Raw genomic sequence first — 25,000 nt, forward strand, 5'->3', positions numbered from 1 at the left:
AAGTATCCACGTTTCCATTACACGGATCGCAGTGCACTTCCTTCATTAGTGTTCAGGATAGTGGACGTGTGAAGAGCAGGAAGTAAAGATTCGTAATCGTGCATAGGAAGGGTATACTGATTCTTCTGCCTTGTGCTCTCAATGCTTGTGTGTGGACGAGCCATCAGAGGGCCAGTTCTGTGGAGCCAATTGTCTTCCACTTAGAAAGACAGAGTATATATTTTTTTCTTTATTTATTTATATCATGTGGGCTTTTCACGGGAATTTATGGGCTAAAGGGGATACTTTTTGTGGTACCTCCTATCTCAAAGCCCACCCGCTAGGAAACCATTGCCCCGAGTGAGGAAGTCCAACCTACACTCGGACCGTGGACAGGATTCGAACCCGTGCGCTTGGAGACCCCTCGGATCCCAAAGCACGCATGGTTCCACTGTACCACGGTGGACCCATTCTCATGTTGTTTGAGCAATGTACCTATATTGACCCAGGCGTGAAGTCCCTCCTTTTGTCATTTTCTTAAACTTTCTATAGAACACACACTCTCCTCTCTCTCTCTCTCTCTCTCTCTCTCTCTCTCTCTCTCTCTCTCTCTCTCTCTCTCTCTCTCCAACGGTTGTTTTAGTAGTTATTTTTTTATTCTTCGTTTGTTGTTGTTTTTGTTGTTGTTGTTGTTGTTGTTGTTGTTGTTTCTGTTCCCTTCTTTTTCTTTGCTTTATTTTATTTTAGTATATTTCCTTTGTTTTGATGCGTTTCCTCTTTCTCTTCCAGTTCTCTCCTCCTCCTCCTCCTCCTCCTCCTTCCTCCTCCTCCTCCTCCTCCTCCTCCTCCTCCTCTTCCTCCTCCTCTTTCTCCTCCACTTTATTTTTTTTCCCTTGCCTTTGTTTTCCTGTTTTGATTTATTGATTTGTCTTTTTCGTTCTTCCTCTTCTATATTGCAATTCATTTCCGTCTTATTACTATTTTTTTCTCTCTTTCTTCGCTTCGTTTTTCTTTTAGTTTTGATGCAGTTTGAGTTATTGATTCTTCTTCTTTTATTCATCTCCTACTTTTATTCTGTACTTTATTCTCTTCGTTTTGCTTCGCTACCTTTTTTTTTTCTCTTCCAATTCTCTCTTTTCCTCCTCCTTCTCTCTTTCTCTCCTATTTTTCTTCTTCACTTGCCTTACCGTTTTGATTTAGTATATTTTTATTTTATTCTCTCTTTTTCCTTGTTCAGTTTTCTCTTTGCATTCCACTTACTGTTTCTCTTCTTTCTCCTTTAGCTCTCTCTTTGTCTACTCCTCCTCTTCCTCTTCCTCCTCCTCCTCCTGCATGATACTTCTCTGAGCTTCTCCCTTCTCAGTGCAAACCAGAGATGAGAGAGAGTCTGGTGTAAGTTATCTTCTGCTAAACTGTCCGATCTCTTCACCCATGCAAGTATATTAAGACTAGTTGCTGTTTGGCCTTCCTATATGTGCGATCGTGTTTAGTCTTTTGTCATTCTCTCTGTCTGTCTATCTATCTATCTGTCTGTCTGTCTGTCTCTCTCGCTGTCTCTGTCTCTGTCTGTCTCTCTCTCTCTTTCGAAAGTAACTAAACTTAACTGATTTAATACTGGGGCATTTTTTTACCTTAAGATTTCTGCACGATTAGACCATTTTGTTGACATTAGGAAGGATCTATGGAGGTCAGAAGATCAATAGCCACAGTCCTCAGTATTCTAATCCCACACGTAAATTTTTGAAGCTATAGAAAATCACTAAATAGTCCGCAAAATGAATATGGAAATGCATCGTGGTACCTTACTTTACTTTAACCTGATGCTCCTAATTACTTAACACAACCTAATCTAACCTACTTATTTAACAGAGTATTATATCAACCCTTAGCTTGACATAATAAAAACTCAATTCTCCATCATGTAAATCTCTCTCTCTCTCTCTCTCTCTCTCTCTCTCTCTCTCTCTCTCTCTCTCTCTTTTCTCTCTTTCTTGTTTGTTGTTGTTGTTGTTGATGTTGTTGTTGTTGTTGTTGTTGTTGTTGTTGTGGTTATTGTTGTTCTTTTTTCTTTTCTTTTTTTCTTCGTCTTCTTCTTCTTCTTCTTCTTCTTCTTCTTTTCTTCTTCTTGTTCTTCTTCTTCTTTTCTTCTTCTTCTTCTTCTTCTTCTTCTTATTATTATTATTATTATTATTATTATTATTATTATTATTATTATTATTATTGTTATTGTTCTCGTTCTTGTTCTTGTTCTTGTTCTTTTCTTGTACTTGTTTTTCTTGTTCTTCTCTTGTTCTTGTTCTTGTTCTTATTTTTATTCATCTTTGTCTTCTTTAGTCATTTCTTCCTCTTCTTCTTTCTCTTCTTCTGCTTCTTTCGTCTTCTTTTTTTCATCTTATATCATCTTCTTTCTTTTTTTTTCTTCTCCTATCTCTTCTTTTCTCTTCTTCTATCTCTTGTTCTTTCTCTTCTTTCATTTCTTCTTCTATTTCTTCTTCTATCTCCTCTTCTTTCTCATTCTCATTTTTCGTCTTCCCTCTGCAGCAAACTCGAGGGCATGGTTTTTCTCCCTCCACATTTGCATTTCTGTGGAAGGAAGGAGGGATGGATGGATGGCTTGGCTCTGGGGAAAAAAAAAAGAAAAACTAATATCTGGGTAAAGGAATGGAGAGGGCGGGAAAAAAAACTAACCTTAATGTCAACTGTTTCTTTTGTTCACTATGAGGAAATGTAAAGTTTAGACAAATTTATGTGGTTTCTTCATGCCAGCTGTGATTTACAATAGCGAGGGAGGTAAAGCAATGAGTGTATATGTAGTGGAGTATGTATGTGAGTATGCGTGTATGTATTCTACGTGTGTTTTCCCTCTTGAGATGTTGTATAAGGTCAGTGAATGAATATGGATGAGTGGAGGATAACCGGCACAGACCAACAACATATACGCATGCAGACCACACAGCCAGTATGCCCTTAGCCAAATAGCACGTGTGGCGGCCCTTGACATAGGTCACTGCATAACTCACAGGTCGCCTACGTGCTGATAATGGCCGCCGTGATCTCATGGGCCGCTTAATGACGACGGAACATCACACACCTGCATCTCAGCAACGGCCGGTGTCTGTGTCTGTGTGTGTGTGTGTGTGTGTGTGTGTGTGTGTGTGTGTGTGTGTGTGTGTGTGTGTGTGTGTGTGTGTGTGTGTGTGTGTGTGTGTGTGTGTGTTTTGTCTCTTGAATTTTAGATTTATATTATTTTATACCATGTGGGGTTTTTACGGGAATTTATGGGCTAAAGAGGGTACTTTTTTGTGGTATCTCCTATCTCAAAGCCCACCCGCTAGAAAACTGTTGCCCCGAGTGAGGAAATCTAACCTACACTCGGACCGTGGACAGGATTGGAGACCCCTCGGACCCCGAAACACGCATGGTTCCACTGTATCACGGCCCCCCATTCGACTACTAATGACTGGATCTGTCTATCTATTCATTCCTTTATTTATTTATCTATTTATTTATTTCTCTCGCTGTTTACTATCTACTTTCTTTGGTATCGTGGCAATATCTATTTCCTTTCAGATCTTGGAGTGTTATTCAGTTTCTATTTTCTTTCTTCTCATTCAGGCCCCAAAAAAATCCCTCTTATGCCTCGCCACACATTAAATACTTCTGTCCATTGCATCAAGACTTAATGCGGCTTATTTGGGTTAAATTACCAATAATCGTATTCTCAAATGTTTCAGGGACTAATTTCACTTGCTTCTTAAACGCTCTGCTGGAGGTTACTGGCATTTTTATTTATTTTTTTTTTATCATAGTTTTACTCTAGTTCTCCAGTTACCCTCATCATCAGCAGCAGCAAGGAAAAAACACTTACACATTAAGAATTACCAAATGTTCTGAGGTCTAATAACATCTACTTTTAATACGCTCCAGTGGAAGTTAGTGGGATATTCAAATGTGTGCAGTTTTTTTTTTGTGAGTTTTTTGTTTGCACTGATACCTAAACAATTACTTCAGTCACTGCGCATGGTCATTAGGGGAAAAAACATTCATGAGAACCCGGTTAACAATCTCTGTGGCCTTTGAAAATAATCCCGATGAGAGTAGAAAGTGTTTAAGAATAAGGGATTAAGTCTCTCGCAGTTTTTATCTCGTTTTTACCTATATCGTTTTCATTCCTCTTTTTTTCTTTTATTATTTTATCCGGCAACGTTCCTAGTGTGCAATGTGGACGCCTTTTTCTTTGTATCATTTTGGTAATCGCAACACCTCCCAATTAGACATCTGTTTGGAAACTATTTTAATAACCCATGTGGCCAGCAAATCGAGTTCTGTTTTCTTCATCTCTGGTTTTTTATGCCCTTGACCAGACTCCTTGATACGTGAAAGAATCCTACACTTTTTTACTGGTCTTATGTAAAACTACATGTATATCTATTAACTGTTCCATCAGCCCTCTTGCCACGGTGATACCATCTCGCACATACACTGAAACTACTCCAGACAGCGGTGTAAAATGTCGGGAGACGCCATAACATTGAAAAACTAAACATCAAACGCAAAACTTGGTCTTCATTTTGCTTAACGCTTGGACATTCTTAAACGCGTAGCTTGAAAGGTTTAAAAGTCTCCATTGACGTGATGAAAGTAACAACTACGTAAGTGTATAAAGATTTCTCTTACAATTTGGCACCGATTGACTTCACTTGTGAAAAAAATATTGAAGTCCGGAGCTTGAAATGTTGAAGAGTTTCTTTCCACTGAGGTGATGAGAGCAATGGTTGTAATTCCGCCAGACTCTGCTTGCAGGATATATTTCTTAAGCGAGGTATCAAGTTGGTCGTCTGTACGCAGAAAGGCTTCCTGTCTCGCAATATCTTACTCGGAGGTATGAGACCAGAACGAAACTGAATATTCCAGATGGGATCTACCTGGCCGCCCATTTGTATAAAAGTGGTATGAATTTATTATCTAATTATTCAGAATGGAAAAGTTACGGTTAATAAAATACAGCACCGTACTGTCCTGGCCTGACCTCCGCGCCTCGCTCACCGCGGCTGTGATACAACGCTAGCTGGGAAGGAAGACTTGGAGCTGGCGCACCGACACGCGGGGAGATAAAAGCCGTGACGGACTAGTGATGATACAGTGGATGTCCCCACTCTCTCTCTCTCTCTCTCTCTCTCTCTCTCTCTCTCTCTCTCTCTCTCTCTCTCTCTCTCTCCAGCAGAATATCTAGAGAACACTTTTATTGTGAATATGACCAAGCCGTGGCTGTGATGTTATGAATGCTCTGCTCAATTAATACTCAGGAAAATCGAATATTACTTCCTTGACAGTATTAGATGATGACAAATGGTATGCATCACTAATAAGCTACATAGAAGGTATAGGTGTGTCGTGTATAGTCTGTTAACGCAAATACAACAAACAACGTGTATTTTCATGCGCATATGGCATATCAAAACAGAACTATCAACAAAGCAAAACAAGAGAATATCACTGTTTTTTTCTTCTTCTAGTGTCGTGTAAACTAGAGCTGACTCATCAATAGAATCAATAGAAATGACAACCAATCACCCCTAATAGCAGTGTTCATTCCACTAAACACCCCCTAGACACAAGGTACAAGAAATATCCATAAGTGTCCATGAGATATCAATATTTTAGCAAGGCTCCTCGTTGGCATTAAGAGGTAAGCGCTTGACTGAATACCAGGACCAAATAAGGCACCGAGTCTGTGGTTTTGTCCCTGTCCATTGTCAGTCCCCGGGTGGCGCCGCCTGGGTGTGGAATAAGGTCCGACCAGTGACTGTTATTTAGTGGCGCGGCGGCATCACTTTAAACAGATGGTGAGCAGTGTCAGAGAGAGAGAGAGAGAGAGAGAGAGAGAGAGAGAGAGAGAGAGAGAGAGAGAGAGTAAAAAGAAGAAATTAAGACACATAAACAAAGGCAGGAAGGAAAAGACAAACTAGCAGGTAGACAGAGATAAAAATAGATAGATAGATAGATAGAGAGAGAGAGAGAGAGAGAGAGAGAGAGAGAGAGAGAGAGAGAGAGAGAGAGAGAAGTATCAAAAAGTGATCAACAGAAGGGCGATAAGTTTCAACTACATATATATTCACATACACACATAGGACAGACACACATACAGACAGACAGACAGGCAGACAGGCACACACTTATAGTACCCTTAAGAAACGTGACACTCAAACAGATATCGACACACTTGAACAGATAAACTCTCATACACAGTCACTCACACAGACTGACAGTCCAATAGTTTCAGACGAGAGAGAGAGAGAGAGAGAGAGAGAGAGAGAGAGAGAGAGAGAGAGAGAGAGAGACCATTCCTTACGTTTTTCATACTTCTCTGCAATATTTTTGATTAAAAAAACTTGACCTGTATCAAAAAAAGTATTTAAAGCTGAGAGAGAGAGAGAGAGAGAGAGAGAGAGAGAGAGAGAGAGAGAGAGAGAGAGAGAGAGAGAATAATCCATTTCTTCTCCATACACTCACCACATTGAAAGATAAACTCTAATCCAGTGAAAGACTTCCCTCCTTACCTTCCCTCACCGCGAGAAATGCGTGGTTTACCTCACCTCACCTTACCTGACCTTACCCCACCTCACGACTCCTCACGCCACGGGGAGGAGCGGGAGAGAGGGGGAGGGGAAGGCTGGGAGAGAGTCAGGGATGGAGGGAAGGAATGGAAGGAGGGAGAAAGAAAAAAAATAATCACATAATGACAATAAACTGGATGGCCAGGTGGAGGTGAGTGTCAATCTAGGTAATGAATTGAAGTTTGCATGTGTGTTGAGCATGAGAGGGTAGGAGAGAGGGAGAGAGAGGGAAGGGAGGGAAAGGAGGGAAAGGGAGGGAACGGTAACAGAAGGTAAAGGAGAGAAAGAGAATCTGATAAAGTCATAAGGGAGGAAGACGAGGTGAAGGAGGAGAGATTCGGAGAGAAGCAATGAGAGGGTAAAGAAGAGGGAGAAAAAAAAAAGGAAATAATGGAGAGAAAGTTAAATGAGAGTGAAAAGGAGAAAATAGATGAAAATAGAAGAAAATTTGAAAGAAAGGATGAAGATGAGAAAGTATAGACGGGAAGGTGGATGGAGGAAAGAAAGCGATGGGTAGGAAGGACAAAAAAAGGGAGAAGAAAAACGAATGAAAGGGAGAAGAGATGTAGGGAAACGGAGAGAAAACGGAAAAAAATAAAGATACGGGAAGGAGAGAAAGGAGGAGGAAGAGGAATTGGGAAAGAAAAACGGGAATGAAAACGATAATCACGTAAGAAGGAAAGAAAGTGAAAAGAAATCAGAGCAGAAGAAGAAGAAGAAGAAAAAGAAGAAGAAGAAGAATAGAGGAAGAGTTCGGAAGAGAATGAGAGAGAGAGAGAGAGAGAGACGGAGGGAGGGAGGGAGGAAGAAAAGGTTGCGTGCTTATGGAGAAAGAATGTCACCTGGGTCATGATTGGTGGGAATTCCTGCCTGTTCTTATCCAATCCCAGCCTGATGGACCCTCGCCACACACCACCTGCCAAAAAACTAATCAAGCGCCCAACCCAACTACTTACTTCGCTGCGTCCATTCCTTCACTCTTTACGACCCTTCTTTGTTATTCATGGCGCAGCTTGGCGTATCGGCTGGATTTTCACACCTGGTGGCCGGGGTGGTGGTGGTGGTGGTGGTGGGTGGTGACGGTGGTGATGGTGGTGGTGCCTCAAGTCGATTCGGTACCAGACTGACCCGCCGCTTCTCAGAATGTGTCCTCTAACTGTTATTTTGTTCACTAGACTCCTCCTCCTCCTCCTCCTCTTCCTCCTTCTCCTCCTCCTCCTCCTCCTCCTCCTCCTCCTCCTCCTCCTCCTCCTCCTCCTCCTCCTCCATCTACCAGTGCTTTAGTCCATCCCTCCCTACCTCCCTCCCTCTGCACTATTCTCTCTCTCTCTCTCTCTCTCTCTCTCTCTCTCTCTCTCTCTCTCTCTCTCTCTCTCTCTCTCTCTCTCTCTCTCTATTTCTTACCAATTTCCCTTTCTTCCTATCTACTTTCCTCAATTTCTTTTTTTTTTTCTCCCTTTGCATTTCTCTTTGCGTTTCTCTGTATATCGTTTTTGTCTTTCTCTTTTTATTGTTCATGACGCTATGCCACTTTTTTTTTCCCTCCTCCTCCCTTTCTTCTTTTTCCACGTTTCCTTTCTCCAGTTTCAATTTTCTCGTCATTCTCTTCGTTTCCTCTCCTTCCACCGACGGCCTGATGTGATTCTATATAATCTTTCTTTTCTCTCTGTTCTTTCCTCCACTGACTCGCTTCCTTCCTGCGTTTTTACCAATTTTCTCTCACTTACTGTCTTTACTCCTATCTCCTTGTCTCTCTCTCTTTCTATTTCCTTCATTTCTTTACTCTTCCGTTTTCCTTCCTTGTGATTACCTTTTGTTAGTCTTCCCTCTCCACATGCTGAGCCCCTGTGGCCTAATGGATAAGGCATTGGCCTCCTAAGCCAGGGATTGGGGGTTCGAGTCCCCCCAGGGGTTAACAGATTTTTTTTTGGGTAGTTATTGAAATTGATATAGTCTCACGTGTTCCTATCAAATTATTCCATGTTTATTTATTTTTTTTATGTAAGAGGGAGAGCTACCAAGGGCAAAAAAATGTATATTAGAAAAAAAAGGTCCACTTGAATTGTAGTCTTCATAAAAGAATCAAAAACATTAGTTAGAACTCAGGGACAAATGTCTCGAAACCTCTCTCTTAAAATAAGTTAAGTCGTAGTAGGAAAATGGAAATACAGAAGCAGGGAGGGGTTCCAGAGTTTACCAGTGAAAGGTATGAACGATTGAGACTACTGGTTAACTCTTGCATTAGTATGTTGGACTTATTGTTTCTTCATTTCCTTTATTTTATTTTTCAAGTCGTGTTATCTCATCCAAAAAACCCAATGTTCTTTATTTCCTTAGTTTATTTCATTGTTTTACTTTTCATTTTTTTTTTTTTTAATATTTCAATGTGTGTTGTCTTTCTTTTCCTGGTGGCCATACTGCATGTAGAGCGGTGGGTGAGTGGGTGAGTGGGTGGTTTGAGGAGCCTTCGTCCTTCCTATACTCTGTGCTTTGTGTTGTGTTGTATGGCAAGTCTCGTCGGGACCAAGAGATGTAAGGCTGTTAGTTTTTCTGTTGTCAATTTTTCTTTTTTCTTATCCCTGTTGTCATCTTTTTCTTCCTCCTCTTCCCTCTTTTTCTCCTCCTCCTCCTCTTCCTCCTCTCCTTCCTTCTCTCCTCCTCCTCCTCCTCCTCTTCCCTCTCCTCCTCCTCCTCCTCCTCCTCCTCCTCCTCTCTTCCTCCTCCTCCTCCTCCTTCCTCCTCCTCCTCCTCCTCCTCCTCCTCCTCCTCCTCCTCCTCCTCCTCCTCCTCCTCCTCCTCCTCCTCCTCCTCCTCCTCCTCCTCCTCCTCCTCCTCCTCCTCCTCCTCCTCCTCCTCCTCCTCCTCCTCCTCCTCCTCCTCCTCCTCCTCCTCCTCCTCCTCCTCCTCCTCCTCCTCCTCCTCCTCCTCCTCCTCCTCCTCCTCCTCCTCCTCCTCCTCCACTCCTCCATGTCACTTGGCATGGTCAGTGGTCACATTAAGTAAAGATTTTTATGAGGTGACGAGAGGGATGAAAAAGACGACAAAATTCCTCGAGAGGAAAGAGAGAGAGAGAGAGAGAGAGAGAGAGAGAGAGAGAGAGAGAGAGAGAGAGAGAGAGAGAGAGAGAGAGAGAGAGAGAGAAGAGGAACCATATGACAAAAAGACGACAAAATAAACACTCTCGAGAGGAAACCAGACTAACAGAAGATGTCGGAGAGAGAGAGAGAGAGAGAGAGAGAGAGAGAGAGAGAGAGAGAGAGAGAGAGAGAGAGAGAGAGAGAGAGAGAGGGAGGGGGGGAGGGGAAGCGCCCAGTAGTGTTACCAAATACTGTCACGGGATCAACTCGAGGCTTGGAAACATCAGCTACCCAGTTTACTCGATGAGCTCAAATATTTAGCCCACATGTGTGCCGCCGCGGGAGTGCCTGGTGACCGCAAAGGGGACCAAACTACCGCACTTGTTCACACACACACACACACACACACACACACACACACACACACACACACACACACACACACACACACACACACACACACACACACACACACACACACACACGAGTGGACAGACAGACGGGTACGCGGAAAGAAACGGAAGTGACAAGAGTAAAGAAGACATAACACGCACCATATGAGAGAGAGAGAGAGAGAGAGAGAGAGAGAGAGAGAGAGAGAGAGAGACGAACATACATTATACAAACGAAATGTGAAGAAAACTAAATATATTGACAAAATAGGAAAACAAAAGGAATAGAATTGAGAGAGAGAGAGAGAGAGAGAGAGAGAGAGAGAGAGAGAGAGAGAGAGAGAGAATATAAGAGACCGACCGATTCACGAACAAACGAAGAGTGAACATATCTAAACATCTCGGCGAAACAGGAAAAACAAAATTAACAAAATAAAGAAAAAAAGGAAAATACCACCAAACCATCAACAGGACAATGGATTGGAGGTTAAGAAATTCGAACCCTGTATATCGGAAAGCCACATCGCCAAAGGGTTCAGAGTTACCTTCAGTTTTATTCCTCCTGCCGTCCCTTCTTGGCCCTCCTTCCCCTCATGGCCGTGTTGTTATTGGTAGCCACTGGCATTATATTGGTAATCAAAGCACCCATCCTCCTTATCCTTGGACCCAGGCACTTGTTGGCCTAATATGGCGCTATATGACACTGCTTTATGCTATGCTTCATTGTGACTGCCTCTGCTGCTCTCAAATGTACCATGTTCTGTTTTTTCTTCTATGATCTCTATTTCTTTTAATTGGTTCTTTTAATGTTTTCTTTATTGATCAACTTCATAGTCTATCTTATTAAAAAATGCCTCATTCATACTTTTTTTTTTTTTAAGTATGTGCTTGATTGTGTAATGTTTCTTTTCATTTCGCTCTTATTTTAGTCTATTTTACCCCACTTTTATTTCCTCTCGTTCTATATTTCTCTTTCTTAATGCGATCATGTTTATTTGACTGGAATCTGCTGAATCAAAACCTTATGTTTTTTAAACACTTGGTTTGGCTATGTCGGTTTACTCTTCACCTCCAGTTCATAATTTGTTTTGCTTCAGTGTATTCTCCCCTTTATCTCATCTCTCAACCAATTCTATTCTTCCGTACCTTGCTCTACTAACCTCTATTTCGCTCTCTGCTATTCCCCACAAGGCTGCTGCGAAGGCCGTCGTGGTTTACGTAGGGCCATGATAACTCCCAGAATTATATATATTTTATGACGTGGTCCGCATCATAAACCTCGCCTGGATGGGGATTAGATCCATAGAGACGTACTTAGCTTATCGCGTCCGGGCGATTGTGGTGGTGGTGTTGGTGGTGGTGGTGGTGGTAATGATGTGCAGGGAGGTCGTCTCGCTCCAATGGTCCCTTAACGCAATTCAACGAGAGTCCATCCAGTTCTTTAAGGCCACGCGGTCCAGTGATTCGTTCCGTTTCAATTCAGAGTGATTCTAGATCGTACGTAGCCCAATATTGCGCAGTCTGGCTGGCTGTTCTATTCTAGCCTTTGTTCATCTCAAGGCCTGGAAACTGAAGAGAACTCAGGAGCGGGAATTGAAGAGACACTGGCTTGCACATCGTTTCGACTTAACCCAGACTTACTTTTTGTCCGCTTTGACCATTCTCCATCTCAAGACCTGGGAACGAAAGGGAGCTCAGAAATGTGGAATAAACAAGACTGACTGGCAAATTACCTTGTTATGATCGTGACTTCATTCTATTTCAACAAACTGCATTTTAGTTTTCCCATCCGACCCAGACACAGACCTTGCCTATCTCAGGACCTAAAAGATATAATAGGTATCACATAACCATAGAATTGAGGAGACGCTAGGTAATTCAGTCTCCTCCTTATCTAAACTTAATCCTGGTCCGTTAAGATTTAGTCTAGCCCTTGCATTCTAACGTAATTAAACCTTGCCTACCTACCCAAAGATCTAGGAATAAGAAGCTCAGAAGCATTCAATTAAGAGCACACTAGGTAACACATCCATTTTTCCTAACCCAAACTTAATCCCAGTTCAGTAAGGTGCAGTTTGTCTATCCTGAGTCGACCCAAAGCCTGTCCATCTCAAGACCTCGAAGGAGAACAGATAACAGAGGAACATGAGATAAAGAGACGCGAGGTAGCACATTTGAGACAATTTAAGCTTGTCTTCCTCCACACTGTAGCCTCTGTTCACCTGGCGGATAATAGGTATGGGACGTAAGCCGAGGAACTGTGACCTTGCACTCTGCTATTCTAAGAAAGACGCCTTAAGCCAGCGTGGCGTGGTGCGAGTATGTGGCTTAACTGCATACCCTCCTAGATCATATGAGGGCTTTTGTCATGTAGAGAGGCGCCATATGATCACGATATTGTGGCACGATAACCTAAGTCCTAAATCAACCAATCAATCAAATCCTGTTGTGGAAAGCTAATGGTAATAATGACGATGATGATAAAAGAAGATAAAGACAATTCTGAGATAAAAATACAAGAAAAAACGACTAGAGGACAAATAACACATGCCTCTAGTAATCACATAGAAAGAGAGGCCAGTTAACCTATAGAGGACGACCCCTAAGATAACCCATCAGACAAACCAACGTATACTGCAACACACAACACAGCAAAGGGCAACCGTAGCTATTACAATCCAATCCAAATAAGGTGACGTAACCGCGCTCTTTGTAGCATTGTGTTGAGGCATTGTGGTGGGGTAGGTAGAGGTGAGACAGACACAGGTGCAGGTATAGCAGTGTATGGCACTCGAAACACCACTTGTACCCTGCGTGTTAATATCCATGTCCTTTATATCTGTTGAGACAAGTGCTGAACTGGAAACGAAAGGAGACGGATCAAAAGAGCTTGTATGGCTTCGTATTAGGAACAGTTGAAGTTGAAAAATGTTATTGCCACTTGAATTCAGTATAGGGGAAAGAAATTACTTTATACAAGATGATGATAGGACGGAAAGTCTTTATGAAATATTGTATTAATATAGAAAAGACAAGAAAAATGGAAAAAGAGATGGAGAGCAAGGACGTTGAGTTCAGAAGAGAAATAATTGAAAAATTAAGGGAATATTCAATATCGAGAAATAAAATGACTTTAAAGAGGATAATAGGCATAGAAATTGTTCATAGAGGCAGCGTATCAGAACGAGACAGAACGAGGGATTGAAAATTATCTTTGTGTTTGGAAAATGATCGAGGAAAAACTAAAGGCATAAAGAGAAAAATGAATGACAAAATGTTAGTAAAGACTTGTGTTATATTAGGAGATTAGCTGAATACAGGAAGGAGAGACGAGATCAAGCATTCATGTGACCTCACTTAAGAACAAATAATCATAATTGAGAGAGAGAGAGAGAGAGAGAGAGAGAGAGAGAGAGAGAGAGAGAGAGAGAGAGAATGCTTGAAATGAGGTAATGTTTATATGTCCTCGTGTGCGAAATAAATAGAGTAATAAAAAATAGATAGCGTAATAAAAAAAAAACATAAATGAATGTTCATAAAAGATCACGCAGGAAATAAGAGAAAAGCAGAGTGAAGGAGATTAAAAGTGAAGAAAACAAAACATTTAGAGTCCATATATCAAGAGAGAGAGAGAGAGAGAGAGAGAGAGAGTACCTGGTAATAAGAGAAAGAGAGAGAGTGGTGCTTCTTGGAGACAAAACACACACAGGAGGCCAGACTGCAATATTACTAAGGTTCCAGGAAAATGCTGACACTCGTAGCTTTTATGGAGCGGCTTTACGGCGAGAGAAGCACCACGGCCCGCTCAATTCCGTCGTCTTGGGCACTGGTGTGGACTACTTGGGCGCGTCAATGGCGTGGGCGAGGGACGGCGGGAGGGAGGGAGGCCTTTCGGGGCTTAGCGGTGGACAGGTATATTAGTAAATACCAAAGGCAATGTGAGTCCTTGAGTTGAATTCCACTCCACGTGCGTTCACAAAAAAAAAAAGAAAAAAAAAGAAATAAAGTAGATAAATATATAAACGTGTCGCTTTAGTAAGGTCTGGGCGCTCGGTTTCATAATGAGACAACCACGGACAAAAAATAACATGTGCATGAGTAAATTAACGAATAAATATGACAAAACCCACAATTGATGAAGAAATAGCAGGATGAACAGGATTCACCGACACGCACCTAAACAAAAAAACAGAGAGAGAGAGAGAGAGAGAGAGAGAGAGAGAGAGAGAGAGAGAGAGAGAGTTGAATAATGAAAAAAAAAGACACCAAAAAGAAAACGAGTAGAGTAGAGGTGCCGGCCTGTCAGCGTCGCCGGGAAGTCATATTCCATTTTCCTTAATTCTGGGGTAAAAACGAGAAACAGATCGTGCGCTGGGAGGTTCCTGGGGATAATTCAGCGGTCCTGGAAGCGTTGAGGAGCCTTACATGGCGGCCCAGCGTGTACCACCAGCCAGCCAGCTCCAGCCAGCCTCAGCCAACCTCAGCCAGCCCCCGGACACACCCGACCGGCCGACAGGTGGTGGTGGGCTTGGTGCTCAGTGCATTGCTCTTGTCCGCACCTCGCCCTTCCCTCATGCCGGGTGGTGGCCATACTGCTGGGCGTGGCGCGGGAAGCTGTTACCCTACCCTCGCCTCTCTCCGTCTCTCCCTCTCGCCTTCTTTCTCTCCACGCCGTGACTCTGCAAGGTCTTGAATTATTGGACGTATAGGCAGGTAGGGCAAGGCTGCACGTCTATTCAATGGTGTGGTTTCTTTTGTTACCTTGGCCACACCAGGGCATAGTCATAGCAGCAGGGCGTGGCCAGGTGAGCTGAAATTGTTCCCTCACGATGACTATTGAAGGGGCGGCCATAGCAAAGCAGGGTGAGGCAAGGGAGAGGATTGTGTTTCCCAGTCAAGGCCACCGCCACCGCCCCCACAAGGTTGCATTCGGGGGTACACTCAGCCCTCCTCCTCCTCCTCTTCTCTCTTGTCTACTGCACAAACATTCTTAGCGCCGATCAAAACTGTTTTCACCTTTCCATCTTCAGTTATCGTGTTGTGTCTATACAGTTAGTGCGCCTCAGTGTGAGTGGCGCCTTTCAAAACAAGCGTGAGAGAATTCGCGTTTCGTTAAAGAGCTGTTGATTGTATTTTGAGACCAGCAGACTTAAAAGGATAACATGGTTTGATATGATGAATGCGCACCAGTCAAGTCTTAACATTAGTGATGGTCTGAGTGCTGCTGGCGTGGAGTGGGAGGGAGTAAGAGAACCAGGGACAGCACACACCAGGGCGATGGCACTCAGCCTTGAAATCAGCAGGTCCCTTGTCTTGCAGCTTTTTAGTCTCGGTGGACCGGGCTGTGAATGTCGGGGAGGGGCGTGACAACAGTGGTAGTGGTAGTGGTGGTGTTGGTGGTGGGCTGCTGCTGTGAGTGTGCTGTGCTGTCAGTGAGGGCTGGTATCTGGCTCCCCTCACGGCTCTTGACTCTACTGTATTCCAAATCTAGCTCATTGTAATTCTCCGTCAGATGGTGAACACGCCTCTTCCCATAGACGGCAGGGCGTGTCTCGTGTGCCCTCCTCAAGGAAGCGTTGCAATAATCCATGCATATCGAAGGTTCATTTACGGCGTGACCTCTGACCTGACCTGACCTACATAGAAGTTTAGCAATACACGTCACTAACCTGTCATTCGCCTACACTATACAACCAAGACTTCCAAATAGGTTTTCTAATAATATCTAAGTAAAATGAAATAAATACTCTTGTTAATTAGTGGTAAATTAGATGAATGTATTATGCATGTATGTTTAGATGTATTTATCAAGCGTCAATACAAGTAAGGGGCGGCGCAGTGGATGGCTCCAGACAAGATCAAGAGTGGGGATCAAGGCTTCGAATCCACGGCTGGACACTTTTCCTTTCTTGCGCCAAGTGGGTTAAAAGCAGCGCCCCGTCGTCCATTACGCGGGCCACGGATCACCATCGGGGCGTGGCGTCAAGAGGCGTGTGGGGGCAGCGCGGGCCCTAAAAGGATGCCACTATAAACATAACGTGTGGCGGGACGATAACGTGACCCACGCTGCCTTCCTCTCACACGCCAGACGTAAACACAAGCCGAGGCGTTATTGTGGTCACTGGAATTAGTGTTGCTCTTGTTGTTGTTGTTATTATTATTATTATTATTATTATTATTATTATTATTATTATTATTATTATTATTATTATTATCATCATTATTTTTGTTGTTTTTTTATATTAGCATTGGTATTATTACTTTGTTTAACTACATGATTAGTATTGTTACTACTACTCACTGTTCTACAACAACAACAACAACAACAACAACTACTATTACTATTACTACTACTACTACTACTACTACTACTACTACTACTACTACTACTACTACTACTACTACTACTACTACTACTACTACTACTACTACTACTACTACTACCACTACCACTACCACAATAACTACTACTACCACTACCACTACTACTACTACTACTACATCTGTGTGTTCTACTACCTTCATTATCATTATAAAACTACAATAAAACATATAAACTTTACCAGAAATAAAGACTTACAATAAACTCCCTTAACGATGATACTCCCACACACTGCTGCAGTTTAACGTTTGGACATAAAATTTTGCTTGATATTAATACAAGTAAGAGGTAGATCATTACTGCGAATGGCACAGCTTTAGTCGTTACTTCAATTCAATTACATATGACAATCTATCATTTTTTTTTTTCCTACAATTAATTCATTATATTTGTGTCTTTACAGGTAAGACAGCAGTTCCTATTACCTACGGCCTTGTGTACGTATAAAACCGGTATGTGTTATGTATGTGTATATGTATGTATGTATTGGTGTATTGGTGTAATGGTTGTAGGTCGTGGTATAAATAAAATCGCATTATTATTATTATCGATATTAGTATTTATTATTATTTTTTGTTATATTCTTCTCGTATTGTATTTATTATTAATTTGAGTATTTATCTATTATTATCTTTTTTTCTCCGGCAGGAGCAATGTTGTTATCGCGATGTGATCTTTGTATTAACGCTCAGATAAACTTGAGGTGAAATTCTGACCACGACTTAAGTGAACTTCAAGTCTCAGCTGTTGTGTTTGTGATGCTGCGACCTGCTCTCTCCTTCCTCTCCCATGTCCTCCCTGTCCTCCTCCTCCTCCCTTTCATTCCTGTCCTCCCTCTTCTTCCTATCCTCCATGTTTTCTCATTCTTCCCTGTCCTCCTCCTTCCTCCTCCCTGCCCTCCCTCTCCTCATTGTCCTCCCTCTCCTCTTGTCTTCCCTGCCCTCCCTCTCCTTCCTTTCCTCCATGTCCTCCTCCTCCTCGCTGTCCTCCCTGTTCTTCCTCTCCTTTATTTTCCTCCATGTCCTCCTTGTCCTCCTTTACCTCCTTGTCCTTCCTCTCTTCCTTGTCTTCCCTGCCCTCCTCCTCCCTGTCCTCTCTGTCCTCCCTGTCCTTTTTTCCTCCCTGTTGTCCTCCCTGTTCTTCCTCTCCTTAATTTTCCTCCATGTCCTCCCTCTCCTCCCTGCCCTCCTTCTCTTCCATGTCTTCCCTCTCTTTACCTAACCTAACCTAACCTCCTTGCCCTACCTCTTCTTCTTTTCCTCCCTCTCTTCACTGCCTTCCCTGTTCCCCCTGTCCTCCCTCTCCTCCCTGTCCTACCTACCCTCCCTCTCCTCCCTTTCATTCCTGCCCTCCCTGTCTTCTCTGTCCTCCCTCTCCTCTTTGTCCTCTCTTCATCTCTCCCCTGTTCTCCCTGTGTTTTCTTCCCTCCCAGTCCTCCTTGTCCTACCTGTCCTCCGTCTCCTTCCTCTCCTCCCTGTCCTCCCTGTCTTCCCTGCTTTGCCTGTTCAGTTCTGCTTCGTGGCCAGAACAAGTAGTTACCATCATTTTCTCCTTACTTTATTTTGTTACTTCTTCTTACCTGTTGCTTCAGTGCCTCCTCCTCCTCCTGCCGCTGCTTCTCTTGCTTCTCCTCGTTCTCCTCCTCCTGTCCTTCATGCCCCAACGAACGCTTATCATAATTCTTTCATTGCCTCTTATTTTTCCGCCTTCTTTCCCCCCAGCTGTCACCTCGCCTCACCCGCTCCTGGTCACTGCTCCCAAGGCTTCCACTTACTCAGTTCTGTGTCTATTGCATTGACTTCACTGTTCCTCAGGTCATTCCTCTACCATCACCGCTACTACCATCGCCACCGCCGCCACTGTCGCCACCACCGTCGCCTCAGCCTCCACCTTCACATCCTCCACCTCCTCTTCCTCCTCCTCTTTCTTTTCCTTTTCCTTCTCATTATCCTAATTCTCCTTCTCCTTGCTGACCTCCTTAGTCACCTTGCTGACCTCCTCCCGTGTGGACGTGTGGAAGTGCGCTGTGATCTCTGTTCTGGCCTGTGTTTACCGGACCTGAGTTGACATTTCCTTTTCACTCTTTACTAAAATTCCATGTGATTTTTTAATATCACGTGGTTTCGCCTTTTTTCCTGCCAGCCTCGGCTGGAGGGAGGGGTAGGTGGGGAGGAGTCTTCTGCTTTGCTGTTCTGTCTCTACCACTGGTAGTTAGTAGATAGTCTCCACAAACAGCCTAGTAAGGACCTAAGAGTCTGTTGCTGTTTGTCTTCCTTTGTATTCCTTTGTATTCCTCCTCCTCCTCTTCTCTAGTTCCTCTTGTCCTCCCTTCTTATTGTCATTGTCCTTATTATCACATTTTCACCCTTCATTTAACATTTGATGTTTGTTTCGTCCGAAGGTTGTGCTAATATTGCTCTGTGCTGTACATGTGCCGACAGTGCGTGGAGGAGGAGGAGGAGGAGGAGGAGGAGGAGGAGGAGGAGGAGGAGGAGGAAGAGGAAGAGGAAGAGGAGGAGGAAAAGGAAGAGGAGGAGGAGGAGGAGGAGGAGGAGGAGGAGGAGGAGGAGGAGGAGGAGGAGGAGGAGGAGGAGGAGGAGGAGGAGGAGGAGGAGGACCCTTCTCTGTTTTCTGTCTCTTTTCACGTTGATAGAGAAAATCTTGAGAACATAATTATCCACTCATTAGGTTCTGTTTATCTTACTTCTTTTCTCCTCCTCCTCCTTCTCCTCCTCCTTCTCCTCCTCCTCCTCCTCCTCCTCCTCCTCCTCCTCCTCCTCCTCCTCCTCCTCCTCCTCCTCCTAGTGTACCTTACCTGTCTGAGTCTAATTAACGTCCATCACCTGCCTTTTCGTTTCCTAAAATTATTCCAGACGTCCAGAAATTTGCCGGATTTTGTTTCTCCTCTCTCTCTCTCTCTCTCTCTCTCTCTCTCTCTCTCTCTCTCTCTCTCTCTCTCTCTCTCTCTCTCTCTCTCTCTCTCTCTCTGTGAAACGCAATAAAAACATAATTACAACATGAGAAACACTTCGCTAGTAAGACTTTCTCAGCCGTGGGCATGCTGATAAACACACACACACACACACGCACACACACACACACACACACACACACACACACACACACACACACACACACACACACACACACACACACACACACACACACACACACACACACACACACTTGAGCAGCACGTGGTTTTTTAGTGTAATTGTGAGCAGGCAGCGAGATGAGCGTTAATTCGTGGGTTGGAGGGAGGGAGTGATAACTGATGGCGCGGCAGTTATGAGGCGTCGGGATGAATTGCGATGCTTCGGGATTAGTTAAGGGAGTCAGGTGTGTGTGTGTGTGTGTGTGTGTGTGTGTGTGTGTGTGTGTGTGTCTGTCTGTCTGTCTGTCTGTCTGTCTGTCTGTCTATCCTCACGTGCATCTGTGCGTGTGTGGTTGTGCGTGTGCGCGCGTGTGTGCGTGTGCAGTAATTGTGAGGTGCGCGGCTCACCTGTCTCATCAGCGGACAGGTGAGGCGGCGGTGAGCCCGATGCACCGATAACAACATTACCTGCCCGCAAGAAAGCTTTATTTTAATATAGACGAAGTAAATCAGAGAATTTGTTATATTAATTTGAGATTGTCAGGCGAAATAGTGAACATCAAGTTGTTTTTGTGATGATTCGTCTCCATTATTAGTGTCAAGATTTCTCTGCCAAGCTTTCCTCAATATTTGCTCGCAGGCGATATGTGAAAGCGTCAAAACAATCTGCCTTAATGCATGTATACATTCACAGGCGGGTATACTGAAAAATTGTTTTATACATGCAGTGTGTTTCTCTGTGGGTTGATTGAGTGGGTGGGTATGCAGACTCACAAACACCCACACACACAAACTGTATGAATAGAATTTTTTTTTTCAACGAGTTAAACTTTTCTCACATCATTTTGAATTTGTTTCCATCTGTGGCTGTCTCATGTATCTTCGTGACCCGCTGGAAACTTGCTCTCTAAATATGATGGTCGATTTGTTGTCACTCTTTAATCATCAATTATTATTTTCTTGCTTTCTAGATATTGTTGTGCTTTAATGAATCGAATACCGAGTGAATTTCCTACTCAGAATATCGAACATACACAAGTACTACAGTTTTCCTTCACACTAATCTTTGTTAATTCTAGATGATGCACAGAACGCATGGTGTCCCTCACGGCCCCGAAACACAGGTCTCCGTCTGTAACCTGAACACAACTTTCCACAAAACGGTTCCCTCCTCTCCACTGACACAAATCACCTCTTTCTCCTCAATAAGTGTCGCACTCTGAAAATTTGAACTGGAAATTCCTGTTCTTACTTCTCACTAAATCTGTTGGCTTGAAGTGCGAGGCTTTGAACAGTGTGTGGCAGTTCCTCTCACCCTAACCACAGGCCTCGTCACTTCCTTCACCGGGGACGCCTGTCAGCTGTGTGTGTGTGTGTGTGTGTGTGTGTGTGTGTGTGTGTGTGTGTGTGTGTGTGTGTGTGTGTGTGTAGGCGGTTTCTTTATCTCAAGACTTTTGAACGTAAAAGTAAAAATAATGTTTATCTCATCAACCTGATTTTTCAAATTGACTTTAATTTATCTCACACTAAGTCTCAGCAATGAATCTTTCCCTGTCTCCTGCTGTTACTGTTAGTGTTACTGTGAAGGATTCATGTTTTTCTTGTGCCGCTGCGTGTACGTCTCGCCGCTTCTCCCGCCGCCCTGCAACACTTCACTGAATATTAAGAATTACATCTCCTCGTGTCTTAAAATGCAGAATTCATTTAGAGCCTTCATTCCGTCATCTGTTCACCAATAGACTCTGGGACACACTGCCGCCATTGTCTGTATTTCCCAGCAAAGAAGTATTCTCAAGAGTAAAAGATTGAATTGATTTCTAGTCTAAATTGACTTTAATTTAATACGCTTACCAGTTGCGAGGCACCACAAGGCGGGACTGTTTTATGTGACTCCGAGTCCACGCCTTTTACTTGTACCGAATGATCTATATTTATAATAAATACCCCGCACCAAGACGATCTCAGCCAGCCTGGCTAGCTATCTGCCTTAATGTGTACTTGTATGTATGTATACTTGCATATTATATTTTTTTTATCTTAACCAATGAACTTGTTAGATATTTTATAAATATGTGTCAATTACGTACCAAACACCACCTTCACATCCTGCACCACCACCACCACCACCACCACTACTACCACCACCACCCGTCCACCACACCACACCCTCCCACACACCTGACACCACACCACCTTCTCTCACACACCTGACACCACCGCCACCACCACAACTACTGTCCTCGCCCACAACACAGCGTACCCCAGCCTCACCCACACATGTCACCCTACGTCACGTCCCTTCACTGCATTTTCACTCACCGTAATCCTTCCCTCCTCCTCCCTTTCCTCCTGTGAGTCCTCCCTTCACCGCTCTCCTCCTCCCCTCCTCCTTCCTCACCGCCACCAAGCAGGAGAGGAAGGCGCAGTATGGTCGACAAAGCCTCGATCCTAATCACCTCGTAGCGCTTCTCATCAGCCACACTACAGACAACCTCAGCTTCGTGTAGTGTGGCGGGCTTGTCTTGGAGTCTTCCCGTGCAGAGGTGGCTCGCTTAATTACCGTGAGTCACAGGTATTGATGGTTAGGGATGTCACAGGTGGCAGGAAGCAATCAGGTGAGGTAGACTCGAAGCCATGCACAGCCGAGACTTAGGTAAATGTATTGACACAGATAGGGTAATGCACATTGTAGTGGCTAGATACTTGATTTCTGTTCGTATTCTTTTTGTTGATGTTGTTGGTCCTTTTCTGCTTTTCTCTTTTTCTTTTTTTTTTCGTCTTTTTTCTACTTTTCTTCTTCTTCTTCTTCTTCTTCTTCTTCTTGACTATTATTTCCTGTTTGACATCTGGTAATCTTCTTTATTTAATTGCCTTAGACTTGAATCATCTGGAGGTATGTTCTCTCTTCTTTCTTTCCATGATCTAATTCTCTCTCTCTCTCTCTCTCTCTCTCTCTCTCTCTCTCTCTCTCTCTCTCTCTCTCTCTCTCTCTCTCTCTCTCTCTCTCTCTCTCTCTCTCTCTCTCTCTCTCTCTCTCTCTCTCTCTTATTCAAACCTTTCATTTGCTAAACCTCATTTTCACCAACATCCTTCCTCCTCTTCCTGTTCTCTCTCTCTCTTCCTCTTCCACCACCAACACCACCACCACCACCACCTCTCCTCTCCTGAGTACATGCAAACAATATTAGAGAGAGAGAGAAAAAAAAAGACTAGATAAATGGAAGGAAGAATAGAGCCACCCTGGGTTTAGGACACGCCTGTTGCCTTGTTCCCGTTGTGTACAGGTATTGGGTACGTCTTCAGCAGGTATTATGTTGCTCAATGTTGAAGGCTGCGCTGCTTATCTGATGACGCTTAGGCAGAAGTTGCGTGCTGTGTGTGTGTGTGTGTGTGTGTGTGTGTGTGTGTGTGTGTGTGTGTGTAATCAGCTTAGCTCTGCGTCCGTACGTGTTCCTTTCTTACTTCTTTCCAATCTTCATGACTGTTCAAAAGCTAATACTCGTTCGTACCGTCTCTCTCTCTCTCTCTCTCTCTCTCTCTCTCTCTCTCTCTCTCTCTCTCTCTCTCTCTCTCTCTCTCTCTCTCTTGTCGTCTCAGCACTCACGTTTCCATGTTTTTTGTCCTTTTTTCGGCCGGCAAGTGAATAGCCACAATAGGCGATTTACAAACTTAACATGACGTGGAAACAAGGCGGGCAGTAACCCAACGCCGTTCTGCGCACCACGCCAGGGGAAAAACGCCGAGGAACTAGTGTAGCTTAACCACCCCGCCTCACTTACCTTACCTCACCTCACCTCACCTTGTCTCGCCACTTACCTTACCTTACCAGTGAAGCTTACTATCCTCCGCCTCGGCCTCACTTACCTAATCTTGCCTTACCTCACCTCATATTGTCTCGCCACTTACCTTATCTTACCTCACCTCACCTCCTTGTTTTTCCTGGCCATTTACCTCACCTCGCCTTGTTTCGCCACTTACCTTACATTATCTTACCTTGTCCTGCCTTGTCTGGTCACTTACCTTACCTTATCTTGCCTTGCCTCTTACTTTACCTTACCTTACGTTATCTTGCCTCGTCTTTTCCGTTTCCTTATTTTGCTTTACATAACCTAAACTAACATTATCTTATTTTACCTTACCTTGCCCTACCTTAATTTACCTAACCTAACCTAACCTAACCTAACCTTACCTTACCTTACCTTACCTTACCTCACCACACCGTACGTACCTCACCAAACCAGGTGTATATTTTTAACCTTGCCTCTCCCCCAATCCCTTCCATGTCCCCAGCGATAACGGACTGTGTTACGTGTTTACTTTACCTGGCCAACCTTGCGCTCATTCCAAACTTTGATATTGTGTATTTGCATATTCAAAGTCTAGAGATCGACTATGTTTTGTTTACCCGAAACTTGCTCTTCTAATCGAGCTAGGTTCTGCATCATCGCGGTGGTTAAATTGTTGAGTGGGAAAATTTAAGGTTGAACAAATAATGGCAAACTCGTATTCATTTGTGGTGTTCTTTGCTTTCGTGGTTTGTATAATATTTGCCTCGTTTTGTATATATTCGTCCTATATTTTTAACGTGTGAAGGTTATTGCCTGGCCAAGGGAGCCAAAAAGATCAGGGGGAAAAAATTGCGCTTAATTAATGATTCCCTCGAAATAAAAGGCATGCGAGAAAAATTAAAACGGACAAGCCAGTTTCGTTCTGAGCTAGGAAATTAAGGTTTTCCCGTGGTGAAGCAGTTAATTTCGTAAATTAGGTGGAAAACAAAAACAGGCAGAGAGTCCCAGAGTTTACCTTTTAAATGGATGAAAGAATTGAAGACACTAATTAATTAACTCTCTTATTACCAAGATGGATGTGCTTTTTATAATCAATCTGCATTAGAATCTCATTGCTCATCAACAGTTTAAGATACCTACAACTATAACCTCACAACACCAACGGGGAAAGCACTAACATATTAAATCCTCTCGACCATTCCCTTTCCAGTCACCTAAACACTGTCACAAAACTCAGGGAGGCTCCAGGTGCAGGCTTCGGAACACCAATAGAGGCTGCATCTCAAAGCTTCGGGAATAATGCAGATGTACAAGAGCAGCAGCCCCAAAACATCACCTTCTCGTGTTCTCGTGTTCCTGTTCTGTGCGGGAGAAGAGCTTGGTACAGAATTTCCACAGTGATTTCGTATGTAAGTGTAGAAACGCGACTTCCTTGTTACTGAGGCGGGTGGAGTTGAGGAAGGTTACGATTAGGGGAAAGAACGGTGAAATTAAAAGGAAAAGATAAACGTTAAGAAATAAATGGGATGAAATGAAGGGGAAACACTAACTAACCTAACCTAACCTAAAAAAAATGTTAGGAAAAGAGATGAGGTGAAATGAAAGGGAAACAAAACGCAATGTAATATAGATTTTAGCAAGACTATGGTGTTTTACAAGAGAACAATAATA

At 43.4% G+C, this 25,000-nt stretch overlaps 1 protein-coding gene and 1 non-coding gene across 2 annotated transcripts in view; both read left to right on the forward strand.

Annotated features, from left to right (window-relative positions):
- LOC123516338 (protein Wnt-5b-like) overlaps positions 1-25,000 on the forward strand; it is a 655,489-nt gene that overhangs the window by 66,462 nt on the left and 564,027 nt on the right. The window lies entirely within an intron of this gene.
- Trnar-ccu lies at positions 8,438-8,510 on the forward strand. Its single transcript has one exon. It is a non-coding gene; the product is annotated as a tRNA-Arg (tRNA).

The sequence above is a fragment of the Portunus trituberculatus genome, chromosome 40 (assembly GCF_017591435.1).
Source record: "Portunus trituberculatus isolate SZX2019 chromosome 40, ASM1759143v1, whole genome shotgun sequence".
NCBI classification, from domain to species: Eukaryota; Metazoa; Arthropoda; class Malacostraca; order Decapoda; family Portunidae; genus Portunus; species Portunus trituberculatus.